Raw genomic sequence first — 17,263 nt, 5'->3', positions numbered from 1 at the left:
AAACTCTATGGGATCTCATGCCTGATGAGTTCCCTCCCCTCCCCAAACTCTGCCCTTGCCAGAATACATCCCCAAAGCTCCAGCAACTTCCCAGCTGGCATTTGAAATTCGGTATCATTTGAAATACTTCAAGCCTGAAATATGGCACTAAAACTGGTACCAGAACTAAGTCAACTGGGGTTTAGCCAGAATGCACAGTTCCAGAACAGATATTTCACCCACTCATTGAACCAGGATGGTGAATAAAGTGTGGGACCTGTGAGCCGAGTTCAAATTTTCCTCAGATATGAAGCTGACTGGTCTAGTTTTTAAATTTTTCAGTGTATGTTGTTGTGAGGGGAAAAATGAGGGGGGAAACATGTACACCCTTCTCTGAGCTCTTAAAAGGGGGAGGAGACATTCAATAAATACACTAACAGATCAGTGCACTCCTATGCACATTTCCTGAAACAAAGCCCACTTCATTATCAATGGGACTAGGTTTACACAGGATAGTAGAGGAACAGTGTGATCCTAATCTCACCCTTCTAAGTCCATTCAAGTCACTGGACGTATTAGGTTTGTAATGAAATTTATGAGGGGTTGTATCTTTTTACAGCTGTTACCCTGACATAACAAGACTTGCCTTTTTCCTAAAGGGAGGAGGGGGAGGAGAGGGAAAGGGGGAGGAGGGAAAGGGGAGAGAAAGGGAGGGAAAAGCCAGGAACTGTGAGTGCAGTGAGGACATCAGCAGGGACTGATGAAGTTAGAAGAAATAATTTCTTCGAGTCCTGCTACCCAACTGAAGCAAAAGTTGCCATCTCTTCTGCTACTGCAGATGACCTCCAGCTGGCCACCCCCACTGCCCATCACTACTCTGTTGGCTAGCAGGAGAAAAATAAATTTAAAAAATTGTTGATCGGATGATGGTGTTACATCTGTGGAAATGATGTCATGCCTCTCTAGAAATCACCAGAAATTCTGTGGTTTACTATAGGGTTTCCAGTAGGCTTGCCGGGCCCCAGATCCAGGTGGGGGATCCTCCAGTTTTAGGGGGTTCTCTCCACTGTGGATCAGCTGGCCAGTGGGGGAATCCCCACCCCAAACAGGGATTTTGCTGCACAACATCCTCAACATGATGACGCAAACCAGAAGTGTTGTTATTGTGTCGGGGACATCATGTGGGGATGCTCTGGTATTTGGGGAAACTGTATGGTTTGAGGGTGAAAAACAATAGAGTTTTGCCCAAATACCAGAGCATCCCTGATGCAATGACATCACTTCTGGGTGACATCATCGTGTCTGAGACATCACGTGACATCTTCACCCACACCCAGAACACCCCCACATCCCCCGCTGGAGCAACAAGGGGACCTGGCAATCCCAGTTTCCAGTGATTCCTAGAGAGGTCTGACATCACTTCCAGGTTTTCCCCAGAAGCAGCATAAAACCATTGTGCTGACAGTACCCCTCATGTCCTCACCCCAACTCCTGCCATTTGCCTCTGGCTGGCAGCCCTAACTGAAGCTGAAGATAGATACTCTGTTTATAGGCTGTGTCAAGAGAGACCTAGGAAGAAGTCTCTGCATTCAGTGCATTCCTACTTCTTACCAACAACCACAAAAAGCCCCTGGAATCCAGTTATTACTTCCCACCTCTTCGCAGCTAAAGCTTCACTGCTTACTTACCTCAATAAAGTTCTTGTTGCTATTAACTACATGTCACTACAGTTGTTGTAACCACTAGGGGTAATAATAGAAGTGCCTTCACACTGCCCTCAAAGCTTATCACCATAGGGAGGTTACTAATAAGTACTGATCTTACAGTCTTTAACTTGTTTTAGGATGTTATTATATTACATTTGCTTGAAAGGAAGGTGACCTTGAATGTAAGGTGACCCCCCCCTAAAATACCACATTTTTAATGGACATAACTGTAACTTGTATACAAATGTAGGACACCCCCCATTTTTATGGCATACTGGTGGGGGACTAATCTTGCATTGGAGTAAATATTGTAGTTGTCTGTACAAATTGAGGGGAGGGGACAAACCAGAAAAAAGAAACAGTAGGAGCAATGTGATCTGATTCTAAAGGGTCACAAGGCAAACACAGGGATTGCTACATGCCAGTTAGTTGGCATGTATGGCCAGAATACAATGGGAAAATACTGAAAGAGAAACATACAATATATACAGTGATGTAAATTTACAACTATATTCCCACCATGGCACCATCTGGACAATTCTTGTTAGAATTAGGGAGGATATAAGCCATGTTCCATCCCTCTCACTGTTCAGCCTCTGCTTTAATGTTCTTAGCAGTAACCTAGGAACAACTGTACTTTCCTCTGTGACAAAAAATTCTGACTGAAAAACAGAGCCTTAAAAAAAAAGACTGAAAAAATGTTACTTCACTGTTGAACTCATGCAAAGAACCTTTCTGCATCTAATGTGATTTTAACTGTCATTTTATAGCTAGAAGTTCTATTTAAAGTGTTGCCTCAAAATGGCCTTTCTTGGGTCTCTGCTGGGTTGAAATAGCTTCCTTCAGAAAGGATATAGGAATCTTACCAGCTTCTGGCATCAGTTAAACAGAGAAAGAAAGAGAGGGGGAGGGGAGGGGAGAGGAGGGAGACCCCTCGGATTTTATTGAACACAATCAATCAGGCAGAATTGATTACTTTAATGTATTCCCAGCCCTTACACTTTCCACAATGGAGGACTTCAGAGACAATAATTGAAGTAATTCAAATCCTCAGTAAGAAACCACCTTAATGTCTCCAGTGGTGGACATCTTTGTAATTATGAAAATGGAATTGGTTGTCTTTTTTTTTTTTTGCAAATGGACTATAATGAAAGGGGATGGTGCATAGCTAAGTGGGGGCAGATACTGCATTTTCACCTTAGTGACAAAATTTGCATTCCTTTTTTTCTCTTGAGCAGGCAAGCATGATTATTGCAATCATGAATGGAATGAAAAAGGGAAAAAAGTCCTTGGAGAAAGTGGTTATTTTGGCATATAGAACAAGTATGGGCTCTATTCTGTATGTAGACTCTAATATCAGATAAAATATGATTGGCATTTCAAGCATGCATGAATGGAAAACTTGAATAAGAATTAAGCATTTTCTAAACCCATCTCTTTCGTTTCAAGTCCCCTCCCCCCCCCCTTTTGCTGCTGGTTTCACTTGCTGTGAGAGCTCTCTGTAATGTCTCATCTGTCCTTGTTCCAAGAACCACAGGGATAAATTGAACATGTATCCAAGTGGACAGTATGATGAACATATCTGGATATACTGCCTTCCCCACTTCAAAGAAGTTGTGCATTTGGATGTATGTTCTATAATAATTCTTAAATCCCCCCTATCTTGAGCAAGTGCTTCCACATCCAGCCACCATTTAGGTCAAACTTGGATAATAGTTTTGGGCTGCCAGTAATTTTTCTCCTAAGAGAAAATAAACTGGAAAGGATCAGACATAATATTCTGTACCAGTGGTCCATGTCAGAATTTGGGACAATCACATTATTGTGGCATTTCAAATAAGAATTAAGCAACATGATTCCCGCTCTTTTCCTGATCCTTGAAGGATGCATCTTACTTTCCTTTTCAGAGCTCCTATGATCGGATGATCTTGAGCAATGACTAAAAGAATAATACATTACTTACTAAAGGAAATATACTAGACAGAAATTTGGCAATAAAGTAGGTTGTGTTCAGGTTATTGTCCAGCATCAGATAGGGAATATTACCCCCTTGAAGTTTATTCAACAAAGAGTGTGTTAAACAAGAACATAAGAGAAGCCAGTGTTGGAACAGGCCAATGGCCCATCCAGTCCAACACTCTGTCACACAGTGGTCAAAAATACCAGGTACCCTCCCACTGTCCCGCCCCCCCCCCAAGCACCAAGAATACAGAGCATCACCTGCCCCAGACTGAGAGTTCCTATCTATACCTTGTGGCTAATATCCACTGATGGACATCTGCTCCATATGTTTATCCAATTCCCTCTTGCCACAACCTCATGTGGCAGTGAATTCCATGTGTTAATCACTCTTTGAGTGAAGAAGTACTTCCTTTTATCCGTTCTAACCCAACTGCTCAGCAATTTCATTGAGTGCCCATGAGATCTTGTATTGTGAGAAAGGGAGAAAAGTATTTCTTTCTCTGCCTGCTCTATCCCATGCATAATCTTATAAACCTCAATTATATCACCCCTCAGTTGTCGTTTCTCCACGCTAAAGAGCCCCAAGCGCTTTAACTTTTCTTCATAGGGAAAGTGTTCCAACCCTTTTATCATTGTAGTTGCCCTTTTCTGCCCTTTTTAGGTGTGGTGACCAGAACTGTACACAGCATTCCAAATGCAGTTGCACCATCGATTTATACAGGGACATTATGATATTGGCTGATTTGTTTTCAGTTCCCTTCCTAATAATCCCCAGCATAGTTTTGGCCTTTTTTATTACAGTCGCACACTGTCTTAACATTTTCATTGAGTTACTAGGACTCCAAGATCTCTCTCTTGGTCAGTCTCTCTGCCACTTTGGACCCCATCCACGTGCATTTATAGTTAGGATTTTTGGCCCCAATGTGCATCACTTTGCACTTAGCCACATTCAACCCCATTTGCCATGTTGTCGCCCACTCGCCCATTCCCAACAGATCCCTTTGGAGTGCCTCACAATCCTCCCTGGTTTTCACCACCCTGAACAATTTTGTGTCATCCATAAATTTAGCTATTTCACTGCTTACTCCCAACTCCAAATCATTAATGAACAAGTTAAAAAGCATCGGACCCAGTATTGATCCCTGTGGTACCCCACTGCTTACCACCCTTCACTGAGGAAGTTACCCATTTATACTCACTGTTTCCTATTAACTAGCCAGTTTTTGATCCACAAAAGGACTTCTCCACGCTAAAGTTAGTGAGACAAGTTAGTGAGACAAGACCTTCCCTTACAGAACCCATGCTGAATCTGCCTCAATAGTTTTTGTTCATCAATATGCCCACTAATTCTTTCCTTAATAAAAGTTTCTTTCTTTCCTTAATAAGAGTATTGACGTCAGACTGAGTGGCCTGTAATTTCCCAGTTCTCTTCTGGAACAATTTTTAAAGATGGGAGTGAATGGAGGCAGACTTTAATTAAAGATTACATATTTTTGTCAGGAGATCTACAAGTTCACATTTGAGTTCTTTCAGAACTCTCGGATGTATGCCATCCGGGCCTGGTGATTTATCAGTTTTTAAGTTGTTTATCAGTCAAAGGACCTCCTCTCTCATCACCTCAATCTGACTCAGGTCTTTCAACACCCCTCCTGAAATCAGAGGTTGTGGAGTGGGCAAGCACTTCTCATCTTCCACAGTGAAGTCAGAGGCAAAAAATGCATTCAGCTTCTCAGCCATTTCCCCATTATCCTTCAGTACCCCACTGCCTCCCTGGCTGGTTTCCTGCTTCTAATGTGTTTGAAGAAAGTTTTATTGTTGATCTTTATATTTTTTGCTATATGCTCCTCATATTCCCCTTTTGCCTGCCTGAACACAGACTTACATTTTATTTGCTACAGTCTCTGTTCCCTTTCAACCTCACTGAGACTAGCTTTCCACCGCTTAAAGGAATCCTTCTTACCTTTTACAGTTTCCATTACTTTGTTTGTTAACCATGCAGACCCTTTTCTATACCTATTTGTGCCTTTCCTAACCTGCGGTATATATTTTTTCTGAGCTTCAAGGATTGTAAATAGTCTCCCAACTTCCCCAATGGTTTTGACCCTTTCTACTTTTCTTTTTAGTTTCCTCCTCACATATCCCCTCATTTCAGAGAAGTTACCCCTTATAAAGTTAAAAGTGGTTATGGTCCAGGTCACACAGAGAATTTGCCATGTGAGAGGCATGACTGCCAGGCAGATTAAAAGAGCGTGATCATACGGCAACATCTGGCAAGCGTCGCACACCCGTCTCCAACCTGTAGCGTCCGGCCAAAGATGTGGAGTTAAAAAGTAGCTGGGAAAGTGTAGTGTTATCCAGAAAACGCAGGGTGCAGGCGGGCGTCTGATCGCTGAAGTGCTGGTATCCCATCACATCCGGCGCCCATCTGCATCCCACCAAATGTTTTCTTGTAAGCTTCCATACGCAGTACTGCTTCATTGCCATGCTTCACCATCACCGTGTGATCGGCGGCTGATGGCCTGAGCACGGAGCCTCGGGGGAACATAAGATTTTTATACCGTGCTTCATTTTGCTTTGGAGCGAAAAGCCTCACTTCCACCCCGGATTATCTTGCTCGTGTGACCGGGGCCTATGTTGGTCATTCTGGGCAACTCCCTATTTATACAAATGTTGAACAAATGTTAAAAGTGGTGAGCTCCAACAGTTCTTAAAAGCAGTAAAACATCCTGACATTTCAATATTTTGTGAGACCGAGTGTCAATTTTACCCTGACCGCAAGGGAGAGACAATCTGAATATGGAATGCAATGAAATCTGCCCTGTAATACTTTGGAGTAGGTAGCATTAAGATGAGCTAAAATGAATGCCCTAACAAGGTGGGGGCCGTTAGGTTTCTCATGTATAATGGCAGAGTTTAAGGAGGGAAAATATCAAAAAATTGACTCAAGCAGACTCTGTGAGAGTGAATTATCATACTGTTGTATTCCAGCTATGTAAGGTGATGCTGGACATGTGAAAGGGGCTCTGCCTTACCTAGCAAGAAGATACCTTCAGTTATAAGCCCTAGCTGCCCTAATCTAGCATCTACTGTATTCATCCATTGAGAATGGTAAGCATCTTGTTTAAGAAAGAACAGTAGATGTTTAACTTCTGAAGCAAAAATAATCCTTAGTTTGAAAGTGTTGAGGCATGCTCTAGCATGCTCTAGCTTCCAATGACTTTTGGCCAAGTTGAACTCTAAGAGATAGAGCTGTGGCACAATGGAGGACTCCCATTATCCTACATATAAACGGACATAGGGGATGGCCAAAAGATTCTGAGATTACCAAAACCCAGATAGTGACCCCATATAGTAACTGGGGTTTAATTTTAGAATTGAACACTTGAATTGCACCAGGGATATATCTTCCTCTCTCTATAAAGAAGAGGTGAGATATTGCTCCAGAAGCAGGCTTAATCTTATTCAGAGCAAATTAATGCTGGTGTGACCAGGAGAGGTTTGAAGAAAAACAATCCCCAGGTAGGAGAAATTCCTGACTTGTTCAATATCTGAGTTTGCTGCAGTCCATGTGGAAAGACCCAGGGTGCCATTTTGAGAGGAAAAAACCAAGATTTTAGATTTATTAGTTTTGGGGAGAGACTGTCAGCCTGTGATATAGGATTGCCATCTAATGGTGTAGTTGTCTAATATTATAGAAGTTTTAATTGACTGTTATATATTTTAAACTGTATTTATATATTTTAACTCTATTTAACTTTCTTGTTTGCTGTAACTCGCCCTGAGCCTGTGTTTTGCTTCTGTCCGTGAGCAAGTTGCTGGCATAGACAATGGAGTCCAGTTTGGCAATAGGCTCTAAAAAGAAGAGTACTCCAGTTACCTTGCAAGACCCAAACCTCAAGTATCCATTGTGTTTGATAGAGAAAGAGGAGATCAGCCATGATAACAAATGGTTTTGGTTTGCACTTCCATCATCAGAGCATATATTGGGCTTGCCTGTGGGTCAACATGTATATCTGTCTGCCAAAGTTAATGGAAATCTTGTGATCCGGGCCTATACTCCAGTTTCTAGTGATGAAGTGAAAGACTATGTTGATCTAATTATAAAGGTTTACTACAAAAATGTTCATCCCTAATTTCCAGAAGGTGGGAAGGTATCCCAGTATTTAGACAGCATGAAAACTAATGGGCTCCTGGTACATAATGGATCAGGCAAATTTACTATCAAGCAGGATAAGAAGACTGAAGGAAAGATAAAGTTTGCAAAACATCTCGGAATGATAGCTGGGGGAACAGGAATCACTCCAATGCAGCAGGTGATCCGACATATCACAAAAGATCCCAAGGACAACACAAAATACTACCTCATGTTTGCCAACCAGACAGAGCAAGATATATTGCTTAGACCAGAGCTTGAAGATGTAGCTGCAAATCATCCTGACCAATTTAAATTCTGGCATACTCTGGACAGACCCCCTCAAGGCTGGAAGTATAGTTCTGGTTTTGTCACTGCGAAAATGATAAAGGATCATCGCATTGCCCCTAGCGATGACACTCTGATTTTGATGTGCAGGCCTCCACCTATGATTCAGTTTGCTTGTCAACCTAATCTCAAAAAACTAGGGTATGCTAAAGAGAGCAGAATTATCCTTCTGATTAAATTCTGCAAATACATAAATAAATAAATAAACGTTTATTTGTAACTCCTCATTTAGGTAATAGTTTGAGAAATATCTCAGAAGCCTCTTCAGGCCAATCTTGGTGTGGGAGATAAGAACTGAATCATGGCATACAGCAGCAGGTGTATCTCTTTTGAAGCTAATCTGGGGGCATGAAACTCTAGAGAAGAAAGACTTGGCATCAAGTCATTTATATATAAATTTTAAAGGAGAGCAAGCATACAACTTTGCCTTACCCCCTTATTGATAGTGAAATCCTCTGAAAGTTGTCCCTCACTACCATCTGGGTAGTAGTATTGGTGTATAGGGTCTTAATTAGCCATAGTCGTCTTTTATCAATGGATAAACCCACCAGTTTCTCCCACAGCTTCCTTCAGCTGACTGAATCGAATGCCCCCTTAAGATCCAGAAAGGCTACATAAAGCTTCCCACCAGGACTAGGTGTATATTTTTCTGCTAGTTGAAAGAGAATTAAACAGTGATCAATAGTGGAAAAGCCTCTCCTAAAGACAATTTATTCCCAGCCCAGGTCTCAATCCATTATACTAATATTTGGTGCAAAAGGGAATAATATAATTTCCCAATAGATGATAGGAGACTGTTACTGATAGTTGGCCAGATAACGCCTATTGCCCTTTTTAAAATTGGAACTATTATAGAATGCTTCCAAACTGGGAGGATTTCCCCCATCTGATTTATCTGAGAGAAAACAGGTGCTAGAATTCTTCCCCATCACTGTGAATTGAGATTGAGAAGCTCAATTGTGACATTACCTGAGCCGGGGCCTTGCCCAGTTTCATTTGACAGATCTTATTGCACCCATCTTTCTCCAGTACAGGGGTCCAATTAGGGGGGTCACCTGGCATTCTGTTCCTTATCTAAGTATTGTTGGAGGAACTAGAACAAATTAGCTCCTTAAAATATCTTGTCCATCTGGAAGCAGAAACACATGACGGCAAGTTGGATCTCAAACTCAATAGAAACAGCTTTCCAAAAACTTGATAAATCATTGTTGTTAACTGATATAATAAGGAGGCTCCAGTCTTGTACATTTCTTCTCTCTTCTTATCCTGAATTAATTTTTATATCTTTTTTTTTAGGTCCAGTAATTCTCCTAAAACATATAAAGTATTATCTCTTCTAAATTCCCTATGCAATTGCTGAATTATTCTTTTCATAGTTTTGCACTCTGAATAGAGCTGCTTCTTTCTGTTCTGGGGTTCAGACATGTTTGTGGGCTTAAATGGGCATACGTAGGAAGGAGGGAACAAATAAGGTAAAAAGATCATATAATAGGACATAACTGGTTAAGATCTAAAAACTTCACCCCTGATAGATCAGACTTTGAGTGCAGCATACCACAAATGCTCCCTTCCAATTGCTGGGGCCAGGAGACTTGACATATCTGCTCCAACAGTTTCTCTTGTCCATTTATGGGAAGGCAAGTCTCAGCTTAAGACATCAAAATGAGAGAGATGGTTAAATGATCTCCATCTATAAAGTCCTGTACAGAAAGACTCTTTATCAAGTGTAGAAAGTCAAAAGCCACCAGGAAGTAATAAATAACACTTGCCCCCCAGCATTAAAAAAATGTAAAATCTCCCTTATGATCAATCACCATCCATTTAATATGGTGAGTCCCTTTCATAAAGAAAATTCAAAGAGTTTTAGGCCTGCTGTATTAAAACTATCCTTTGATGACCTTGAAGTCACCAGAGGGGAAAGGGTATCCTCAGGCCTAAACTCCAGCCAACCCAAGTAGCTAGCAAGGCTTCATTATCACTACCAATTCTGACATTGAAGTCACCTGCTAAGATAGCCATTGTACCTGGAAAAGACTCCATTATTCGATCATACAAGCCATTTATCATATTCCAGTTTTCATTCATGGCTGCTCAACCAGCAGCAGGAGGTAAATAGATTGAGACAAAAATTAAAGGGTAGTTACTCACAGTAACCAAAACAGCCAGTACCAAATCATGAGAGATCAGAACTTTGACCCCAATAAAAAGTAGTTGCTTTTGGATTTTTTTCTGAGACCACTCCAGCTACCTACAAATGTTATCATTCTCTGTACCTTCTGCACTTCATGTTTACCAACTGACAGAGGAAGCCTGGAATGCTCCCAGAATTATTGTTGATCTCCAGATCGCAGAAATCAGTTTCCCTATAGGAAATGGCACCTTGGGGGGGGGGGGGGTGGACACACCCTCACTGACTGCCCTCCCAAGCACCACTCCCAAATCTCCAGGAATTTCTGAAGCCGGAGTTGACAAACCTAATGTACTCCAGCCTTCACAGCAGAGTTCATGCATCTGATGAAGTAGGCTGTTGCCTGGAGATGCAGGTAGCATCCTATACACAGCCACAAGCTTCTCTTCCTAAGTAGGTCAGAGTCTTATGCTTAGAATCAGAGTTTATAATCCTGAAAAATGTAGGCCTTGTAGTGATACCTAATCCATTAAAGAAATCTCTTCCCAAAATGCAGATCAGCTGCTCCCTGTGGAAATTAACACAAAGTATTATCCAACCCCTGCTCCTGCATTGTCTAAAACCACCTTTTCAAAAGCTGTATAATGTTGGCTTCTATTCTGACACATCAAGAAATGATGGAGGTGAGCATAAAGAAGCTCGCTGCTCCCCCACCTCCCTGCTCCTTTTTCATGAAGGGTTCATTGTTAGTGTAGTTCTGAAATATGTTTGATCGATGGTAGCAGGTAGATTTGCCCATTATTCTCTCTAATCTGCTTGATATACATTTTAAGGGATCCGGAGAAGGGGGGGGAGGACACCGTTAAGAGGCTGTGGAAATTCAAATCAAAATTCATTTATGCAGCAATTCCTGCATTCATTTAAAATAACCCATTAGATATTGTCCTCTGCTAAATTTAGCAAACACTCAGGTGTGCCTGCCCTGGGAGCTTTTAATCATTTTGTGTTCTGGAAAAAAAAGAGCTAATTAGGAAGACAAATTTAGAAGGAGGGTACCATGCTACAAGAAAAGAAATGGGCAATTTGCTGTTATACTTTGAAAAAAATGCTTGATGTAGGGGCCAAAAGAAGGGATTAGCTTTCAGTATATGTTGTGCCTGTATGGTGCAAGTAATTATCTTGATTTAGCGAATAAATCAGCTATTCTTTGTTGAAACACCATTTTGAGGTGTTTAAATTAACCTTTGTAAGTGAAATGGCTCCTTTTTGCTTGAACAGAGGGTCTGACATGTTGAATCAGAACAAAGTCAAACTTCATGCCTTACCTTAGTGATGTGGCTTGCCTTGACTAAGCTCCTCAACTAGATTGCATGTGAGTCTGGCAATTTTTAACCATGCCTCAAGGCTTAACCACTGCCACTCATTGAGTGTATGTATGTATAGTCTTTGACATTGTTCAAGCCATCTTGGTACCCCCCACTAACTGACTAGAACACTTGCCAGGTGGATGCCTGGGAAGCTGTCCACACAAAAAGCAAGGTAAGTCCCCCATTTTGTTAAACAAAAGTTGAGTGATACTTTAAAAACTAATAACACTTTCCTCTCTCTTCTCCCTACCAAGTATTTTGCCTCTGAACGTGGAGGTTTTTGTTTTAAGGCTGCCAGCCAGCAGTTGGCAACCCTTGGGAGTTCATGGGGGTGGGGGCACAGGGGGCACCCTGAGCAATGACGTTGCCACTTCCAGGGAAAATCTGAAAGTGAGATGCGGTCACACTTCTCTAGGAATCTCCAGACACTCTACGTTAAAACCTAGAGAAGTTAAACTACAGAGTTTCCAGTGATTCCTAGACAAGAGTGATATCACTTCCAGATTTTTCCAGGAAGTGATGTAATGCTGTTATTTGAAGGTGACATTTTTCTCTTCTCCCTGGCCTCGGGAGTGCCAGATAGCAAATGGCAGAGCTGTTGCTGACTGAGAATTCACTTAATCTGGCAGAGTGGGCTCAGTTGAGCTCATGAAGCTTTATTACATAATAAATGTGTTTTTAGTATTTAAGTTGTCAGAATAGAATAGAATCATAGAATGTTAGAGTTGGAAGGGACCTTGTAGGACTCTCCTTTTTTGTTTTCAAAAGCTATTGATAAATCTCTCCTGTTTATAAAGCTATCTGTGCAAGTAGCTTGCACAACATCCTGCAGCAATACATTCTAAAACTTAATTAAGAATTGTGTTAAGACATTTTCCTTCTTGGCATGAAAAAGAATTGCCCTGAACCTTCTCATTTTCCTTGGGTGACCTGAATTTTACTGTTTGTGGATTTTTTCTGTGTAAGAGACAAATGCCTCCACTCTCTTGCTCCATACCATTCAAAATGTTGTGAGTCTTTATCTTCTCCTCTGTGAGGTTTTTTCCCAAGGGTTGGGAGGCATTTTTGCCCAGTTTTTAAAAGCTGCTTTTTTGTGTATCCTTACTGGTGAGTTGTTTTTTTTAAAAACACCATTGAAATCAGTAGGATTTACTGCAGAAGATTATATTTTTACCTCTGAAGACCTTGTCACTTTCTCCTGATTTCCCTCCAAAGCAAAGCACTGCCAGGCAGCTGAAATCTTGAGCAGGGACTAGGCATCATCAAGGCATCCTTAACTCTTTCCCTGCTGGGTGTTTGTTATCCAGTCAAAATCAAACACCCTTCTTTCAGCAGTAGGAAAAGACTGTTGTCTCCATATAATTTGCTCCAGGATAGAAAAACAGATGCTTTTCATCATAAATAATAGCTGACAAGGAAACGGTTAAGAACTCTCATTCCTCCTCCCTCCTCCCCTCTTTTCCAGTCAAGATTCCAGTTCTTTGCCAGAAACTACTGTAATGTTTAGTTTGGCTCCAGGGTAACTAACCCCAAGATGCAGCCTGGAGTTCTCCCTGAATTGATCAGATTACAGTTCCCTGGAGCAAATGGCAGCATCAGAGTGTGGACTCTATGGCATCATGCCCACATGGAACTCCCTCCCTCCCCAAACTCCTCCATCTCCAGGTACCGCCTTCCAGTCTCCAGGAATTTACCAAGTCAGACTCAGCGACCCTATTTGGCTCTCAGTACACCATGCTAAGCCTCATGCTACAATCCTTTCTTCATCAGGAACATGTTCCATGCAGATTAACAAAGGCAAGAGCCCCCTCAACTTCTTTTACCAGGGCATTTTGTTACAATAATTGTGAAACACTACACATGGCTGTAGCTCTTCATTCCGGTACCTCTTGCAGTCAATGCAACTACACATGGGAGTAAATTATTTGCAAGTCTTAAATTAGATGGCATTTATTAAAATTCATAAAACAGATACACAATTCTGCTAGCATTGCAGAAGAGCAAATTGGCAATAAGACAGACAAGCCGTCTCCAGAGTACTGTGGCTCTTTCTTGGCTGGACTGGAGGTATTTTGTCATGGTGACCATTGTCCAAAGCTTGAACCATTAATTCCAGATTCATGTACGTGCTGCTGCATTAGGGAGGAGAGAGTGTCATCCATGTACTTATTGGGGGAGGGGGACTTGTTGGGCTGAAGTGTGTTGACATTCCAAAGAGAAATTATGCCTTTGTGAGGCTCCCACATGAAATTTGATGTCCTTGCTCTGGTCTGGTCTGACTTTCCACAGAAAATGCTTAACTGAGACACATAAAGCCCCCCCCCCCAAGCCTGTGATGGGAACACCTGCTTGGTGCTTCTTGTGGGTCCATATTGCCCTTTTCCTCCTTCTGAAAAGCCTTCTAGTGCATCTCTGCCATTCTGGAGTCTAACACAGCCTCTGCTGTTTGGCATGCCTCTGTGCATTCTTTGTCTCCCCCAGGGGTTGCACACAAGTGACGCCTTATAAACAGTACTTAATGGCATTCCGCTTGCATACTGTGAGATGCTTAATGCACAGCCCAGTGAAAGTAATGGACTGTCTTGCTACCGACTGATGGTAGCGCTGGCTCAACACATCCATTCATTTAGGAGAACAATGTTTTTCTTTTAAGATGTTAATTGAAAAGGAAAAAGAACCTGACAGGGGACTCAAGTTCCAATGGACGAAAATTTTAAAAAGCCCACTCTGATGAAGTGAAAAATGCTGAATGAAAATGAAGATACTAGAGTGTAAAAAGAGAAAGAAATACAAAATGTCACTTGTCGACACAGCTATAAAAGCTGGCTTCATCAGGCTGACTCAGACTAGAACTGCATGTGTATGGTGACTTGATAAATCACCCCAGAATCCACAGTGCCTTGGCCTGGCTTCTGCTCTATCTGGCCAAAGATCAATCCAAACGAGCCATGTTCTGACACATCTTCATCAGTCATAGCTGCTCAAAATCTCATGCTCCACCCAGGTTTTGAAGGTGAGTTAATGATTTACAACCTGTGTGTGACAGCGCAACTAAAAAGTACACCCACCATTTCACCTTGATTTTAAGTACTATGAAGTGGTCTTGAGTGGATTCAGATACATGGCTCTAAAATGCAGTTGCTATATGCGATCACAGTCAGGGCTGTCTGCGTATTTTCCAGAGGAGTAGCTGCCTTTGTCTGTTGCTGCAAAAATAACAAAGCATTTCTGGGACACCTCATAAACTGTCAGATACACTGAGGCATAAACTTTTGTAAACAAAGGCTCTTTTCGTCATATGAGAATCCCCTGACAAAGTGGTCACCTAGTATGAAAAAGGTCATTCCCAAAGAAATCTGTTAATGTACAGCATTATTCTTATATTATATTTCATTGCCTCAGAAAGAAACAAACCGGCAGTGACACAGATCAGCATACAAAAGGGGAACTGTTTCATTCCTGACTATTGGGGCTGCCTTTTTTTAAAAAAATAAGGCCTTGTCCACTCACAAGAAGTAATTTGGGCCACTGGAAAAGTAGAACTTGAGCACTTTGGAAAATCTCTTGCTTATTGACCGAAGGGCTTTTGACATCCCAGGCTTACCACTAGGGTTGCCAGGTCTGGGTTGGAAAATGCCTGGCGATGTTGGGGGTGGAGCCAGGAGATGGTGGGGAGGGGCCTCAGCATAGTACAATGCCATAGAGCCCACCCTTCAAAGCTGCCATTTTGGTGTAGTGGTTAAATGCGTGGACTCTAATCTGGGAGAACCGGGTTTGATTCCCCACTCCTCCGCTTGCACCCGCTGGATGTCCTTGGGCAAGCCATAGTTCTGTCAGAGCTGTTCTCTCAAGGACACTTCTCTCAGAGCTCTCTCAGCCCTGCCTAGCTCACAGGGTGTCTGTTGTGGGGAGGGGAAGGGAAAGGAGTTTGTAAGCTGCTCTGAGACTCTGAGTGAAGGGTGGGGTATACATCCAATCTCCTCCTCCTCCTCCTTCTTTTCTATGGGTAGCTGATCTCTGTCAGCTGGCAACCCTACTTACCACTCACCCTGTGTCCCCACACACCTTTCCTGGTGCTCCCCCATGTTGCCAGCCCCAGGTTGGGAAATTCCTGGAGATTTGGGGGTGGAATCTGGGGAGAGCTGGGTTAAGGAGGAACCTCAGTGGGGTATAATGCCAGAGAGTTCACCCTCCAAAGGAGCCATTTTCTAGTTACAGGAGATTTCCAGGCCCCACCTGGAGGCTGGCAACCCTACATCATTAGGCATGTTCTGAGCTGCCATGGCCCAGATCAGGCAGACTCCCAGCCACTAGAGGGATGGAGCAGACCCCAGTGCAGCAAAGCAAGTGGCTGCCTGCTCTCCCTTCCCCCTTCCCTCTTTGGGGGAGGGAGGGAGGGAAGCTCTCCCTCTTTTGTGAAGGAAGGGGAAGGCAGGCTGAGACAACCACTGTGCCCACTGGAAAGGAAGGAGATGGGGAGAATCTGCTCTCCCTCTCTCCTTTACTGGGGCAGGGGAAAGCAATCGGGGCAATGCTGCTGCATGCCCTGGTGCCTCCCTGTCCTCAGGCACCCTTGGCAACTGTATAGGGCTGCCTAGTGGGCAGGTCACCCCTATTTGCATCTAGCTGTTCTGAATAACTGCTTCTCCTCACTGTTCTCTGGGACTTTAAAAATGTTTACAAGTGGAAATAGAATTATGTCTCCTTTCCCAAGCCCAGTTCCCATACACCAGCACACCTGCTTGTGTGTAATGGTTGTAAATGCAGTTAACCAAAAGAACAGTTTGTGTCAGAGTTCTCTCAGTCCCACCTACCTCACAGGGTGTCTGTTGTAGGGAGGGGAAGGGAAAGGAGTTTGTAAGCGGCTCTGAGACTCCAAGTGAAGGGCGGGGTATAAATCCAATCTCTTCTCTTCTTCTTCTTCTCTAATTATTGGTGTTACTGCTGCAGGTGTTTCTGTAAGTTCCCTGTATTCCAGTTCTTTAAAATGCTGAATTTCAAAATGTTAGAACTGCTAGGATATATGTGCTTTCTTTAAAAAAAACTTTCCCAAGGGCAGCCCTTGACGTAATATGGAACGGGTAAAGTCGGCAAATAAAAAGGTATTCATTTTAGCTCTTTTTGAATTTGTTCTTTCAAATTACAAAGGCCAACACAACCGGGTGTTTACAGAAGGTATGTTCTATCTCCAGTTATCCAATAAAGTGGAAAGGTTAGTAAGAGCAGGTTAGAAATACCACTGTGTGCTAAGTCAAGAAACCAATAATAATAAGAGAAGAAACTGCAAGCATCAAATTATATAATTTGATGTCATAGTTACCTAGCCCAATATTACATCAAGCACAGCTATGAGGGCTGGGAGCTTTGCCCCATATATATTAAGCGTATCAGAAGAATAAATCAAGAGCTTGTTTTACACCAAAGCACACATTACTTTTCTCTCCTTTAAAGCAAATTTTGTTTCACCCTTCTGAAGGGGTTCATTTAATAGTGTGTGAAATGAAATGTCAACAAGAATTAGAACAAATGGCATTGCATTCACCAATGACAACAGGCTTCTGTCGGGGGGAAAATACACTGCACGTCATCTGGACAATAGAGGAAAAGAGCCATACTAGATGATGTTTGTTTTTCAGGCCAC

General features: G+C 42.4%; 1 protein-coding gene and 1 pseudogene across 2 annotated transcripts in view; one reads left to right on the top strand and one right to left on the bottom strand.

Moving 5' to 3' along the window:
• The window catches only part of LOC107113320 (potassium voltage-gated channel subfamily D member 3), a 503,767-nt gene that overhangs the window by 403,537 nt on the left and 82,967 nt on the right, over window positions 1-17,263 (bottom strand). The window lies entirely within an intron of this gene.
• On the top strand, window positions 7,475-8,329 carry LOC107113319 (annotated as a pseudogene).

Source organism: Gekko japonicus, unplaced genomic scaffold, assembly GCF_001447785.1.
Source record: "Gekko japonicus isolate JY-2015 unplaced genomic scaffold, Gekko_japonicus_V1.1 scaffold912, whole genome shotgun sequence".
NCBI classification, from domain to species: Eukaryota; Metazoa; Chordata; class Lepidosauria; order Squamata; family Gekkonidae; genus Gekko; species Gekko japonicus.
The sequence above is the reverse complement of the archived record's forward strand: the minus strand, read 5'-3'. Positions and strand labels throughout refer to the sequence as shown.